Below are 15,877 nucleotides of genomic sequence, written 5' to 3'. Positions count from 1 at the left end.
CCTCTTTGAGTAAAGGATGTCTCCTGAACACTGAGCTGAAGTAGTGTTTTTGTTTTTTTTTTAAAGGATTTTTTTTTTTTAAGATTTTATTTATTTATTTGACAGACAGAGATCACAAGTAGGCAGAGAGGCAGGCAGAGAGTTGGGGGGGTGGGGAGCAGGCTCCCTGCTGAACAGAGAACCCGATGCGGGGCTCGATCCCAGGACCCTGGGATCAGGACCTGAGCAGAAAGCAGAGGTCTTAACCCACTGAGCCACCCAGGCGCCCCTGAAGTAGTGTTTTTAAGATAGAAATAATTCTGAAGGACTTATGGCACACTTTCTCAACCAAATATTTCTTCATTCTTTTTAAGAATAAGAGTCCTGATTATTTTCATTATTCGTCTGCTCCTGTTGTTTATTCCTTTCCTGAAGTCATAATCCTCTTTTTAAGACATCCCAGTTGGTTACTATGGAAATGATTATTTTGCTACAAACACGGAATTATGACTTATACAGTAGAGAATAAGCAGAAGAAGAAAATAAACTCTTGGAAAAGACTTAGCCCTGTTAAAGCCAAAATAAGACTGCAAACTGTGAAAACCCTAAGAGAACCTGTCCAAAGTTTTTCATGAGGCAATAAATTAACTTGACATTTTCTCAAATAATTATGAGATCCATGGATGAAGAATTTGTGGCTTGAACACACTTATGGGCACTAATACCTGCATAAGTTACAGTCTATCCAAAGATTTGAACCTAAAGGTTCAAAGCAACCAGTGATTTAATATTAGTATTAATCATTTTTTTCCTGTCACACCCCCGAAGTATACTTACAACCCTACTTCGAACTTAGCCATTTAAATTCCTGTGCAGTCAAGAGGCACCTGGGCAGCACAGTGGGTTGAACATCCGACTCTTGATTTTGGCTCATGATCTCAGGGTTGTGAGTTCAAGCCTGGCACTCGTCAGTCTCCATGCTCAGGATGGAGTCTGCTTGAGATTCTCTCTCTCTCTCCCTCTGCCCCTCACCCCTAACTTTCTCTCTCTCTCTCTCAAATAAATAACTCTTTAAAAAAAATTGTGTGCAGTCATATTTAACTTTTTAAAGATTTTATTTATTTATTTGAGAGAGAGAGTGAGCAAGAGAGAGAACACAAACAGACTGGCAGAGGCAGAGGGAGAAGCAGCTTCCTCACTGGGCAGGGAGCCCAATACTCGATACCAGACCCAATGATCAAGACCTGAGCTGAAGGTAGACGCTTACCTGACTGAGCCACCCAGGCACCTCCAGATTTGACTTTATATAATATCCAGCAATTTATTTCATGTTTTCGTTTGTTTTATTATATACATTCCTTTCCATATTCCTACATTATCTTAATATTTACTTTATTTATTTATTTCAGTAATCCCCATGCCCAATGTGGGGATCAAATTCACAACCCAAGATCAAGAGTTGCATGTTCTACCCACTGAGTCAGCCAGGTGCACCTCTTTTCACAATTTCTACACTTGATCTTAGCCAAAAGGCTGAGAAACGATTCACGATTTTTAAATTACATTTGAGAAACCACTTATTCTGGTTTCCCAGAGTGGAGTATGTATGTTGTATCAAATTGTTTTCACCATATAAATGAAACTGCTATAAATATGGTGATGGCAAGTCCTGAAAGAAATTCTCCACAATCCTCTCTGAGAAGCTGGGATTTAGGGCGACGAGTGTGACGATTTCCACGTGGCATAGTGTAGCTCTACACTAAATAGTGTAGCTCATATGTAGCTCTACATACACAGCCTCATGAAGTGTCTGGTAAATGGGCCCCTCTCATCATACATACTTACTTTAGGGCAGTCAGGGAAACCAGGACAAGAGAAAGTTCCATGAATTTCGGGGACGAAAGCAAACCTTCTCAAGCCTGATGTCTGGGGAAGCTAAGCAACTTGCCTCAGGCCTCGCCTGTGAGGAGAGCACATTCAGAAACTGGCGGTCCCCTTTCCACGTCATTCCTCCCACTGCACCAAACTGTGCTTCTCAAGGAAAGGAAAGACCCTGAGGGAACTCAGTATGTTTCTGACTTCATACAGTTTGTCAATTTTTGTGTACTCTGTCTTCCAAAAATGATTTCAGGCAGATTATATAGAGACATGAAATACAGTAGAACAATGCCAAAATAAAAAAGCTAATCGGGTCAAATACAAAGTGTGAGGGAAAGTTACTCCCAAAAGGTGAACTTGCGGGTCATCTGGAGTTGGAAAGATGTTGACGCCAGTCTCGTGCTGAGCTTCTTCAAGGCCAGAGGAGAGAGGGAATAAACACCAGCACATGATAAACCAGTTGCCTGAGAGAAGAAGAGTAATGTCACTGAACCCGTGTCTTAGTGGCCCTCAAACTCCAAGATACTGCCCAGCCACACTGCCATTCCAGCCACGTAGCTGTTAGGCTTCCTCGTGGTGACAAGCACGGTCACTGACTCCACTGTGATGACTGCCCCCAGGTGGGAAATCATACAGGTAAGACAGAAGTACTTGTATTCTACCCAAATTTGATTTGATTTTTTTCATTTTTATTTTTTTTAAATAAAATGGGGAGAGGTAAGACAGAAGTACTTGTATTCTACCCAAATTTGATTTGATTTTTTTCATTTTTATTTTTTTAAAAACTTTATTTATTTATTTGATAGAGAGAAAGAGTGAGAGAGAGCATGAGTGGGGAGCTGGTCAGAGGGAGAAGCAGACTCCCCGCAGAGCTGGGGAACACCCCCCCCCCCAGAGTCTCGATCCCAGAACTCCAGAATCATGACCTGAGCGAAAGGCAGTCACTTAACCAACTGAGACTCCCAGGCACCCTGGAATTTGATTTTAAATCTTCTCTGATTAGAGATATAATTTATAATACAGTCTTTTTTTTTTTTTTTAAGATTTTATTTATTTATTTCACAGAGAGAAATCACAAGCAGATGGAGAGGCAGGCAGAGAGAGAGAGAGAGAGGGAAGCAGGCTCCCTGCCGAGCAGAGAGCCCGATGAAGGACTCGATCCCAGGACCCTGAGATCATGACCTGAGCCGAAGGCAGCAGCTTAACCCACTGAGCCACCCAGGCGCCCTATAATACAGTCTTATTGAAGAAAATGAGCAAAGAATAAAAAAGAAATAGGGTGCTTGGGTGGCTCAGTGGGTTAAAGCCTCTCCCTTCAGCTCAGGTCATGATCTCAGGGTCCTGGCATGCAGGCCCGCATCCGGCTCTCTGCTCAGCGGGGAACCTGCTTCCCCCCTCTCCCTCTGCCTGCTGCTCTGCCTACTTGTGATCTCTGCCAGTCAAATAAATAAATAAAATCTTTAAAAAAAAAAAAAGGGAAAGAAATGTCACCATAGATCTACTGCTATAGGATTTTTTCAACCTTTAGATGTATTTATTTACATAGTTAAGGTTTTGTATGTATGTGTGTCTATACACATGTACACACGTTTCTGTACATCCATATGTCTGTGTATATATACATATATGTGTATGTGCATATGTATGTTTATATACTCCATACGCATATGTGGAAATCACAGACAAAGCAAATGGGAAAGAAGCAAGCTGAACAGACTCTCTGAGGCCCTGAAGTATAACTGTTAGGGTTTTGAAAGAGTCTCTTTGGCGTCTCGGGGGCAGAAAGGGAATCTGGTAAAAAAAATCGTCATGTTAGTCTCTCCATTTTCCTAAGACTCACATCCCAGAAACATTCCGTAGTTCTCTGTATCTGGGTCCTACACACTTCTTGTTGAGTTTAACAAAATTATATGTGTTTTAATTTTTAAATTATTTTAAAATTTATTTATTTATTCATTTAAGTAATCTCCACCCCCAACGTGGGGGTCAAGAGCTGCCCGCTCCTCCCACTGAGCCAGCCAGTCACCCCCTGTGTGTTTTTTTTTAATCATTGTGAATATTTTTCTATTAGATATTCCCCTTGCCATTTCTAATATCTATAGATTTTTATACTTTTCTTTTGCATCTCAAGGCTTAACTAAATTCTCTTTTAACTGTAAGATTTTTTTTTTTTCTTGCAGAGTTTTCTCAGAATGAACTATTTTCTGAAAATAATGATGCTTCTGCTAGTTGGTCAACTGACAAGTTTTGGAAATTCACTTATTTCTACTGATTATCTCTCTAAATATGAACTGTATGCCAACACTATTTTTCTCATCATTCAACTTTGTGAACCATAGTTTTCTCATCTTTAATTATCTTTAATATCCTTTAATTAATGCCTATCTGTGACCATTGGTAGGATTACAGAAAAGGTAAGAAGCCAATAAGAAAAATAAAGAAAATATATTTTTTCCACTCATTCTTGCTTTCCTGGTCACATGCTTTTCTCTTTCCCCTTTCTCTGGATCAGTCCTATATCTGCGTTTCAGAAGGGCAACGAACGGGCATGGCAGATAACAAATGGGAGCCTACGAAGCAGCTAAATTTTCCTAAATTGCATAATGTTTTCCAGTTCACCAGGGACCCTATAATGACATATAGAAATAACCCACAATTTTAAATAACACTTACTTTCCTTTAAATTATGTAAGACACATATCTGATGCAGAAAATCAAGGACATTAATAAGCACAAATAAAAAAATCCAAATTAATCAGAATGGTCGCATCCCAAAGTAACTGTATCTTACCTTGGATTTCCCCAGAAGGAGCCTTAGACAAGAGCTCATGGGCAGAGCTGGTATTTCTCTTGGGAAGTAATCCCAGGGAATGAGACTGGAGGACTGGAGAGAGGGAAACTTTAAGAAAAGGAAAGGCAACTCAAAGGAGTGTTATCAACCTGTTCACCACTGTGGGTGAGTAGGACTCCATCTCCCTGGATACCTCTTAAGGAGCTGACACAGAGAGACTATGCTCAGACTGTCCACTTGAGAGACGGAAGAAGTGAGTGGTATTCAGTGGTGTGTTGGAGCCTGCTTGTCCCAGCTTGGTACAGCCTATTGTACACATCTCTTGCCAACTTTACGTTCAGTAACGTTGGGTCAGTGTCTTGAAATCAACCGTGGTGGGAAACATTTACATTATGGAGATTGGTGAATACTACACATCAGGGTTCTTTTCATCAGAGAGCTGGATGTTAAACACTGGCCAGCGTACCGTTTGAAATACGTATACCCCTTTGGTCAAGGGTCACCGCGTGGGGCATGAACTCCCTCATTCTTCCGAATCTGCAGAGACCTCTGAGGGCTGAGAGGGTCTCTGCAGACAACTGACCAGGTGGAGAAGACCTCTCAGCAGCAGCAAGGTGCCAGCAGGGGACACCTCCTCATGTGGCTTCACCAGCAAGGACGGAAGTGAAAGGCTGGTTGGGGGGGAGGAGGGTGGGGTGGTCCAGGCAAAACAAGTACCTAATCCAAGCACCATTTGTGTTTAGACAGTTGTTCTTCCAAGTCTGCGTGCACCTCCACATGCAACTCACTCGCCATGCCACCCTACCCTGTGTCCCTAGCTTTCACTCACTTGACAACGTGAAGTCTAGAGGAACACCACATTGAGGCGACACAGACAATAGATAGTGAACATGTCCCATGTTTACCAGTGTGACTTCACAAGCGGTTGTAGATGATGAGATAGACCATGAGGTATTTCACGAATCTCCCACTGTGGCACATCTAGGCTGTTTCCAATCCCATGCTATTATAAATAGGGATATGTTGTATATATTTTACATATATATATATATTTTTAAGATTTTATTTTAGAGAGCACAATAAGCAGAGTGGCAGGCAGAGGGAGAGAGAGAAGCAGGCTCTCCAATGAGCAGGGAGCCCGATGCGGGGCTCCATCTTAGGACCTTGGAATCATGACCTAAGCGGAAGGCAGCCCCTTGAACAGCTGAGGCACCCACGCACCCCTACATATATCTTTACACACATTTTTGATAAATTCCTTTAAGAGCAATTACTTGGTCAGAGGACATGCATAGTTTTCAGACCTTTTACAATATTGCTTTGCCCATAACAGGAGTATCCACAAAGACTATACCTTAGGATGTTTTGAAATCTTTTCTAACTTTGTCTATAATTCTTTTGTTTGTTTAATTATTTAAGTGATATCTACACCCAGTGTGGGTTTCCAAACACACAACCCTGAGATCAAGAGTTGCACGCTTTTCCGACTCAGGCAGCCACATACCCCGTTATTCTATAATTTTCTTAATCTAATATGGGAGTATCAATGATTCTTGTAGGATTAGCATAAATCACTGTAAGTGAAAAGATAGATTCCTTATTCACTCTACATCTAATTGCCCTGAATAGTACGTACTTTTGAAAACAAAACACGGTCATTTTACTTTAAGAGCTATCTCTATATAAATATTATTTGTCCATACTTATGATCCATAGGGACAAACCTGCAGCAATCTAAAGACTGATTTTTTTTTTTTTGGATTTTAACACTTAAGTAAGGCATTCCTCTAATTGCCATTAATAGCCCATCTTTTTTTTTTTTTTAAAGATTTTATTTATTTGACAGAGAGAGATCACAAGTAGGCAGAGAGGCAGGCAGAGAAAGAGGAGGAAGCAGGCTCCCTGCTGAGCAGAGAGCCCAATGCGGGGCTCCATTCCAGGACCCTGGGATCATGACCTGAGCCGAAGGCAGAGGCTTAACCCACTGAGCCACCCAGGCACCCCAAATCGCCCATCTTAATAATATTATTCTAGCATGTCTTTAGACTTAAGAAGGCTTTTTTTTCTATAAATCCACCCTACATAGCTATTTTATTTGGAAGAAAGCATAATACAGATGACAAATGACTCATTGTTCCTGGAGCAAAGTAACATCATTCTGGAACAAAAGGAAAAAAAGAAAAATAGTAACAAACATTGTTGTAATATTTTTGAATTTGGATTTATTTGATTCTTCAACATTGTCCTAACTTTCTGTTTTATTCCATTTCTCCAGTCATATCTTTAACGACAAAAAGAGGATGTCTGAAATCTTACATATGGGCTCAGATATTTAACAACTTAAGACATTGTGACTGCATTCAATTATATCGTTCTGTACGAGATTAGAAAATACAAAATTACCATAATGATGTCCACATAGGGATTCCTGAAAAGTTTCAAATTCCACATCCAACATAAGGTTTACTGATTGCCTTCTCTGTGCTGGTTTCCAGAGATAATGCAGTAAACGGGACGCTGTCCCTGACCTCATAGAGCTTGCGATTAAAAAACAGACTCCAATGGAAATAATGAATAAGAAGCAAACACCCAAACTTCTAAGTGGTTCTCCCCACTTCCGTGATAACTGCCCCCCCGCCGCCCCGTCCCCCAACCCCTTCCCTCCTCCCCCAGCCTCCACAGCTTTCTCAGATGTTAAACATCCTCTCTGGGGTCATTTCCTTTTTGACCAGTAAAGGGCCTGGTACTGGCCTGACTCTTAAGGAAGAGCTCCAAAACGTGATTTGCCAGATTGCATCACAACTGAAACACATCCATTTTTTTAACAGCAGAAAACAAAGAAGCATGAATAACAAACGTGCTCATTTTAATTGATATCAACTGTATTCTTAGTCTCTCTCCAGGTGGTTAGCATCTACCCCTTTTCAAACATATACATGGAAATCCTCTGAAAAGCTCAGCTATTGGCATAACAGGACTGTTGTCAGTGACCTTGGACCCAAGGCGTGGGCAGAGGCTTCCAGAGCCAGCTGGTCCCGAGTAAGACCGAGTGGAGGGAGCCACGGAGAGGGGGCCTGCACCCCTCGGAATCCGGCCTCTCCCACTGGGTCACCCTTTTTGTATCAAAAGGTTTTCAGGGTGCCTGGGTGGCTCAGTGGGTTAAGCCGCTGCCTTCGGCTCAAGTCATGATCTCAGGGTCCTGGGATCAAGCACCGTATCGCATTGCATCGGGCCCTCTGCTCAGCAGGGAGCCTGCTTCTTCCTCTCTCTCTCTGCCTGCCTCTCTGCCTACTTGTGATCTCTCTCTGTCAAATAAATAAAAAAAAAAAATCTTTAAAAAAAAAAAAAGGTTTTCAGGGGGCACCTGGGTGTCTCAGTGTTAAAGCCTCTGCCTTTGGCTCAGGTCATGATCCCGGGGTCCTGGGATCGAGCCCTGCATCAGGCTCTCTGCTCGGCAGGGAGCCTGCTTCCTCCTTTCTCTGCCTGCATCTCTGCATACTCATGATCTCTGTCTGTCAATTAAATAAAAAATAAAATCTTTAAAAAAAAAAAAAAGGTTTTCAGTAACCGATCTGATATTATTGCCCAGCAAGTATTAAAATGTGAATCTGAGCAGGAAACAAAGCTTTAAGTCAGAGGGACTGGGCTCAATAAGTAATTTCAGGAGACGGATGCGGGCATCAGGATACAGCAGAAAAAGCCTAGATTTTGAATGACAAAACACACCTGAGTTCAGATGCTTTCTGAGTGTCAGTTTCCTTAAGTACCAAATGTGAATTAGGCATCTATTTAATAAGAACACCTATGTTTTCTCTGTAGAATGGGAATTAGGTACAATAATGTCTGAAAAATACAGGGACCACTAGAAGTACTCAGAGGATTTTGGCTATTGTTACGTCTTTGAACTCCGATGGAAGAGGTTGTTGTGAAAATAAGGAAGGGCCCTTCCTCAGTCCTTTTCCCTTTCTGTAAAATGGGATACAACAGGGTTCTTACCTGGAGCTGAACTCCAATAACCTGGAATATGAGTGGGAAAACTGGGAGGGAGGGTGAGAAGGGCAAACTAATTTTTTTAACTTCAAGTTTATTTTTAGAGAGTAAAGCCACAGTTCTTAAACTTTAGTTTGCATTAGAATCACTCAGAAAACTCTCCCCCTTCTATGTTAATTCATCCAGCACGTATTAACTGTGAATATACTGTGAGCCACAGATAACTATTTTCTCAGGAAACTCGCTTTTAAAATTCGAAGTCTGGGGCCAATCCCTAAGAAATTCTGAGTCAGATCTCGGGCAGGTCCCAGAGAATCTGCATTTTTAAAAAGCACCCTCGTCATTCTAGTCTGGGAACAGCTATGGGCAAACCCAGGGGAAAATGGGGCCTGAGAAAGTGTGCCTAGATTTCCATGCTGAGAATACACTGTTTAGGGGAAGTCCCCTTAATGGGCCTTTTGGTGATTCCAGGAAAAAGCAAACCTCCTTTTCAGAAGTGGAAAGACAAAGCTAAGTTGAAGAGCAAAGTAAAATAAAAGGCCATTTCAGTGTGAGTGAGATGAAATCTTGGCAGATTGTTTCTTTCAGGAAATGCTCCTTTGTTCTTAATATAGATCTAGACCACTTTGAATCTGGACATAATTTTGCTTCCCAAAGAGCTACTAGTTACACCAGGAGAGCTGGAGCGGAGGTGGGCAAGAGACGAAGCAGGACGAAGCAGTTCTAGATTTTCTTTCCAGCTATAAAGCCAGCAAGGAGATGGGACTGGGAGTATCAAAGCCCAAAGTCTTTGGTGTAATACATGCCTCCCGTTGGTGCTATTTCAGACTAAACTGAAAGAAAACTTCAACTACCTCCATTTTTGTGAAGTAATCTCCAAGCCCAGTGTGGGGCTCGAACTCATGACCCCACAAGAGTCGTGTAGTCTACTGACTGAGCCAGTTAGGTACCCCTCAACTTTCTAATTGATTAGGTTCTTTCCAGCTTATCTCTTATCTCAGGCAAAAGACCCTTCAGGCAAAGCATTTCCTGATAGGAACCAACACTTCCTCCTCAAGCAATAGGGACTGCTCTGAGCCAGCAAGACCCTGTGACTGACACTAAGACAATGATGGCCATGACCATCCCTGATCACCTGCACTACCCACCCACCTTTGCCCCACATTTTCCTTATATAAACCGGTAAATATTTGGGGGTATTTTGGAGATAGTCTTTGAGATGCTAATCCACTGTCTGCCATGTTGGTCTCACTGAAATTCTTTTATTTTTTTAATTCCTGTACTTAGTTTTTTTTAATTAACATATGATGTATTATTGGTTTCAGGGGTATGGGTCTGTGATTCATCAGTCTTACTCAATTCACAGTGTTCACCATAGCACATACCCTCCCCAATGTCCATCACCCGGCCGTCCCATCCCTCCCACCCCCTCCCCTCCAGCAACCCTCAGTTTGTTTCCTGAGATTAAGAGTCTCTTATGGTTTGTCTCCCTCTCCAGTTTCGTCTTGTTTCTCTGCCTTTGGATTCTTTCACCAGCAAGTGGCAGAATCGGGTCTGTTCAGGCCCCCAAAAGCCAGATACTCACGTACCCTTTTGCCCAGGCTACAACATGAGGGAATTTACCAACACTCCTTCTGAGCACCTGACAGGATTTGCTTTGGACCTAGAAAGATCTGACTGTTTAATTCCTCCTGAGGGGACTCCTGAAGGTTTGCCCCCCTTCTCCCTATAGAAAATCCTTTTTTTTTTTTTTTAAGATTTTATTTATTTATTTGACAGAGAGAGATCACAAGTAGGCAGAGAGGCAGGCAGAGAGAGAGAGAGGAGGAAGCAGGCTCCCTGCTGAGCAGAGAGCCCGATGCGGGACTTGATCCCGGGACCCCGAGATCATGACCTGAGCCGAAGGCAGCGGCTTAACCCACTGAGCCACCCAGGTGCCCCTAGAAAATCCTTTTTTATTTTGGAGTTGCTAAGTACGAATGTTTAATAATACTCTTAAAGAGCTTATGCGAGCAGTTTGAACTCTAAAATATTATAAAAGAAATTCTGCTCTTTCCAGCTAAAAACATTGGCTTCACTAGAAATCTAAGTAGAAACTGCCCAATCAGTTTTGATGAAAATGAGAATTGTTTATAGTCAGCAATTACTTTTTTGGCATCCATACAGCAATCTGCTTGCACTCTTGAAGCAAGCTCAAAACCCTCATCATCTTATTTAACTTAAGAAAAAAAATTTCCATTACAGATATAGTACCTGCTCCTAATGAAAATTTAGAAAATAACATAAAGATAAAGAGAAGGAAAAAAATCATCAATAGTCCCACAAATACATTGGGATATATTTCTCTTTCACTGTGTACATTTTTACATAGCTGCAATTACATGTTCTATATAAAATTGCATATGTTGGTTTCTTAAAAATTTGTTTTTAAAATATCTGCTGACTATGAAGCAGGAAAAATATATCACTTAGTTTACTGAGGATACTATCCCTTACCCCTTAATATTATTTCCTTATAATTCTTTTCCATACTTTTTTTTTTTTTTTGAGAGAGAGAGAGAATACCAAGCAGGCTCTATGCTGAGCGCAGAGCCTGACCTTGGGCTCGATTCCATGACCCCAAGATCACAACCTGAGCCAAAATCAAGAGTCAGAGGTCTAACCGACTGAGCCACCCAGGGGCCCTGCCATACCTTTTTTTTTTTTTTTTTAAAGTATAATTGCAATTAGTTTGAATTAAAGATTTCTTAACACAGGAACGTTCATAGATCCTGTAAAGAAAGGGGGTTGGAAGAGACTCAGATCAAATCTGTTACTTGGTGGCCTAGTAGTCTTTCCCAATCAAACCTCACTGACTCAGGACTCTCAGTGTAAATTTTAAAAGTACAGAAACTCATCATTCATGTTCTAAGGCAGGAAAAAAAAAAAAATAGGGCCACTATGTTGCACTATGTCATTCTGGTTTGGTGCGGGGAAAGCATATATATTTTTTTAAGATTTTATTTACTTACTTGATAGACAGAGATCACAAGTAGGCAGAGAGGCAGGCAGAGAGAAAGGAGGAAGCAGGCTCCCCACTGAGCAGAGAGCCCAATGCGGGGCTCAATCCCAGGACCCTGAGACCATGACCTGAGCTGATGGCAGAACCTTTAACCCACTGAGTCACCCGGGTGCACATTTTAAAAGTACATTTTAGAAGTAATTCTCCTGGTTCAGTTTCTTAACAGAATGCCCTGTATAGCCATTGCTCACCAGTCCTTGAAGAGAACCTATTCATTACCGTTGCCAGTAGCCATGATACACGCAAAAGATTTCTGAATCTGAAGGATATAGCTCAACAAGCCCATTTCCTGGCACTGCGAAGTGGAAAGAGGAGCCACAGCAGAGGCCGTGTGGAAGAAAGTACAATAGGGCCAAGCTTGGCCCCTTGAATCACACCCCCAACTGGCGCTCTTCATTCCAGGTCCTGACCTGAGTAGACAAGGGATCCTTAGGCCTTTTAGCTACAACTTCCTCTTTCTGGAGTTCTTAACTTTCATCTCTACTGTGGTCATGGGAATATATTTTCTAGAATTTTCTCAAGTGGGATACAGGGATTCTTCATGTTCTGAGATGTCACATATTTGAGAATGACACACAGAATTTCATGTATATATATGTATATATATATATGTATGTGTATATATGTCTACACATACAAATATATACATGAAATTCTTGTGTCATGATGCTTTTCCTTTTTTTTTCCTTAAATATTTTATTTATTTATTTGACAGAGAGAGAGATCACAAGTAGGCAGAGAGGCAGGCAGAGAGAAAGCGTAAGCAGAGCAGAGAGCCCAATGTGGGGCTCGATCCCATGACCCTGAGATCATGACCTGAGCTGAAGACAGAGGCCCCAACCCACTAAGCCACCCAGATGCCCCCATGATCCTTTTCCTAAAGTCTGTAGACACATTTTCCTTGTCTTCTAGAATTACTATGACAGGAGTCAAGTCTGAGGTAAGCCTGATTTGTATCTTTTTCTAGGTAAACTTTTGTTCTGCTTGAGTTGTTCTTTAATATTAATTTAATAATTTTTCTAGAATATGTATAATGGAGATACTATTTTGGTAACCACCCCCCAGATATATTTCCCCTCTGCGTCACCTGGTTTGTTTTTTTCCCCCTTTCTCCTGCAGCCCTTCCACCACAGCTGGGCGGCAGAACCTATCGTCCAGGGATGGAGAGGTCAGGATTAAAGAAGTTTCTAGAGTACAGGAGGAGATGGTATTGGCAGAAACAAATGGGTCTTGACTAATTTGAAAGAATGTAGGGGAAGCTGCTCCAGGACCTGGAGGTGGAGGCTGACGCAGAAACACAGGCTCAGAGTGCTCTCCCCCAAACACCTGCGCAGCTCACTTCCTCACTCAGCTCAACACGTCACCTTGTCAGGGTAGCCTGCCCTGATCCGTCTGTCCTCACTCCCACCTCCTGCCCCCGCATTCCCGTCCCCCTTACCCTGTTCTGACTTTCCCTATAGCACTTCCCCCACCTGCCACAGGAAATGTGTCCCATCTATGCTATCATCCAAACCCTCAACCCTAGTTCTGTTTTGCTGGGCCGCATTAGACCCACCTCCTGAGTCTTTGTTACTCTGAATGGACGGAACACATGAAAACCTTGAGATTTCCCTGTTCCCTTCTAGCACTTTCTTGTGGGGGCCACCCCTCCCAAGGTGCCCTGTCACTCTCATCTCTCTCTTACCTCCTCCTGAGTTGTTTTCTCAGAGTCTCTAAATGGACACAAAACTGATACATTGTCCACAAGAGCTTACTTATTTTTGCTCACTCCTGTGTGGCTAGCTTCTAGCACACTTCCTGGTGCGGCACACAGTAGGCATACAATAAAGAACACTCTGGTAAATATATGACTATATTTCACGGACAAGCTTAGGAGAGTTAGTTCACAAATGGGCTACTTTAAGAGGAGAGACCAACCACGTTCTGAGAGATCCACAAAGCCATGGTGGTGTAATGGGAGAGAGTTCCCTCTTTTCCTGCTTGGCCCAGGACTTGTATTTGTAGGCTAGGTGGTGCTGGAGGTCTGAGCGCATTTCTACCTAGAGCAACAAGCTCATTTTCTAGAAGCAAGAACTGGGAAGACCTGCCAGATTCTGACAGTCCTTGTTTTCAGGATTGTGAATTTCAACAGGAAAGTGGGCAACACTGTTTCAGGGTTAAAACCCAGATTTGCCATTTCAAACTGGTCATATGGTCATACTTTTAATGTTATATAATGAACACTTCACAGAGAATGCAAAGGTAAACTATCGGCAGCTCAATTCATTGCCCAAAGGGCAGGTGAGAGGCTGCAGGTCTACGTTATGTCCGTCCTACAGATTATCTTCAAAGAGTATTTTTAGTTATTGCTTCCAAGTATGTACAAATACTTTTTACTAATATATTGGCCACATTCACTATTCTCATTTGCTGTATGCTAGCGAGTTTTTATACTATTTTAAAGAAAGGAAGGCTGACTGATTAAAACATTTGGATACAGATTGTCCATAGGCTTTATCCATTTATAAAACACAAGAGGTGAAGATTAAAAGAAAAGTAACATCAAACCCCACAGAAACAAGTAAAATGTACTTAATTGATTTTTTTGGCAGTTTATTGATGCTGTGACTTTTTTTTTTCCCTTGAAAATATATAAAATTTCCCTTTTATCTTCTCTAAAGCTTGCCAGAATAAAGGAGTGACTGCATAATTAATATCCAGGTATTTTTGTGATATTTTGATAATGGGCTCCCCCTCTTCTAATCTCATTTTATATTTCAGACCACACACTCTCAGTTTGTTGATAATGCATTTGGTTGCAGCTGGGGGTATTTCCAGGTCTAAAGCCAGGTTCACATTTTTGCTTTGAAGAGACAGAAATCCCAAACAAATACAGATGGTCAGACCATAAACTTAATTAAAATTTCTGCTTTGCTGGATGTTACATTAAATATGGCCATAATGCCAAGAGAAATACATGAAAAATCCATTTGTATCCATATCCTGCTGCTTCCACATAGTATAAAATAACAGAATGCTAAGAAGTATGTGTTTGTACAGACGTGTGAGAGAGCATGTGTGTGTTAATCCCTTCTCTTTTGCCTTGGCTGTCATACTAGTCGTGTTTTGACCAATAAAAGATGGGTTTTCATTAAAATCTGGGAATGGCCAGCTGTACATCTGTTAACTTTTCTTCTATACATTCTCAAGCACTAATTTAGGCACTTTCTGAAGCAGTGTGATTTCCTTTTTATGCAAATCTGGACATTTGTATCTTTCCTAATTAACCCAGGATACTTATTTATTTAGAACTGTAAAGAGATAATTACTCATCTCCAGGAGGGTCATAAAGGTCATGCCTAAGAAGGTGAAACAGCTTTCTTCTAGAATTTAAAGCAGATGAAGGAAGAGACCTGCCCAGTCATTGGTAAGTGAGGACTCCTGGAGAGGACAAGTGAGGGTGAAGAGTCCAGTGTGGCTAGAACAGGACAAGCCTGGCACAGGATGGGCAGGGAGGACTGAAAGGACAGCTGGGAACACACCTGATAGGCTGGTTGGCCACATGGTAGGACACCAGCCAGTTTCTACAAGCATCTTAGGCCAACTTCCCCAGGAAAGATGAACATAAGACTAGGGCTTATGTGCAAGGACTTTACTGGTGAGTGTGATCCCAGAAAAGGGCAGAGATGCAAACCAGGGTAGAAGGGTATGTTTCAAACTGCTCACAACCACAGGCAACTGGTTGATCTATCCCATAGGATCCTCTGCGGAGGCGAATTAAAGGCATCGCAGGACCCTCCATTACAGGCTGATCAGTGTCCTCCCCAAATTAGGGTGGGCCTTAACTGAATCTGACTGGTGTCCTTTTAAGAAGAGTGAATGTGCACCCACAGAGCAAAGGCCAGTGAGGACACAGCCAGAGGAAAGCGGTCTCGGGAAAAACCAATCCTGCCCATACCTCGATTATGAACTTCCAGCCTTTGGAACTGTGAAACAATAAATTCTGTTGTTCAAGCCACCACTTGGTCCGTGGTTCTTTGTTATGGCAGCTGCAGCAAATGAGTATCCCATCAGACAAGGGAGAAGGAGGGGTCAAAGTTTTGACTATGGAAGGTTCCCTGCCAGTACTTCCGGGTTATGTAAGCAGTTTCCCTTGGAGACGCATGGACTGGGGTCAACAGAGATGCCCTGGGGGAGGA

General features: G+C 42.0%; 1 long non-coding RNA gene across 1 annotated transcript in view; it reads right to left on the bottom strand.

Annotated features, from left to right (window-relative positions):
• Positions 1 to 1,748: 1,748 nt before the first annotated feature.
• Positions 1,749 to 15,877, bottom strand: part of LOC116569580 — a 31,094-nt gene continuing 16,965 nt past the window's right edge. Inside the window, exons 3-4 of the long non-coding RNA XR_004277085.1 lie at positions 4,649 to 4,756; positions 1,749 to 2,321 (exon numbers count right to left, since the gene is read on the bottom strand). This is a non-coding gene — a long non-coding RNA (uncharacterized LOC116569580). The remainder of the gene's footprint in view (positions 2,322 to 4,648; positions 4,757 to 15,877) is intronic.

The sequence above is a fragment of the Mustela erminea genome, chromosome 11, assembly GCF_009829155.1.
Source record: "Mustela erminea isolate mMusErm1 chromosome 11, mMusErm1.Pri, whole genome shotgun sequence".
Classification (NCBI taxonomy): Eukaryota; Metazoa; Chordata; class Mammalia; order Carnivora; family Mustelidae; genus Mustela; species Mustela erminea.
The sequence above is the reverse complement of the archived record's forward strand: the minus strand, read 5'-3'. Positions and strand labels throughout refer to the sequence as shown.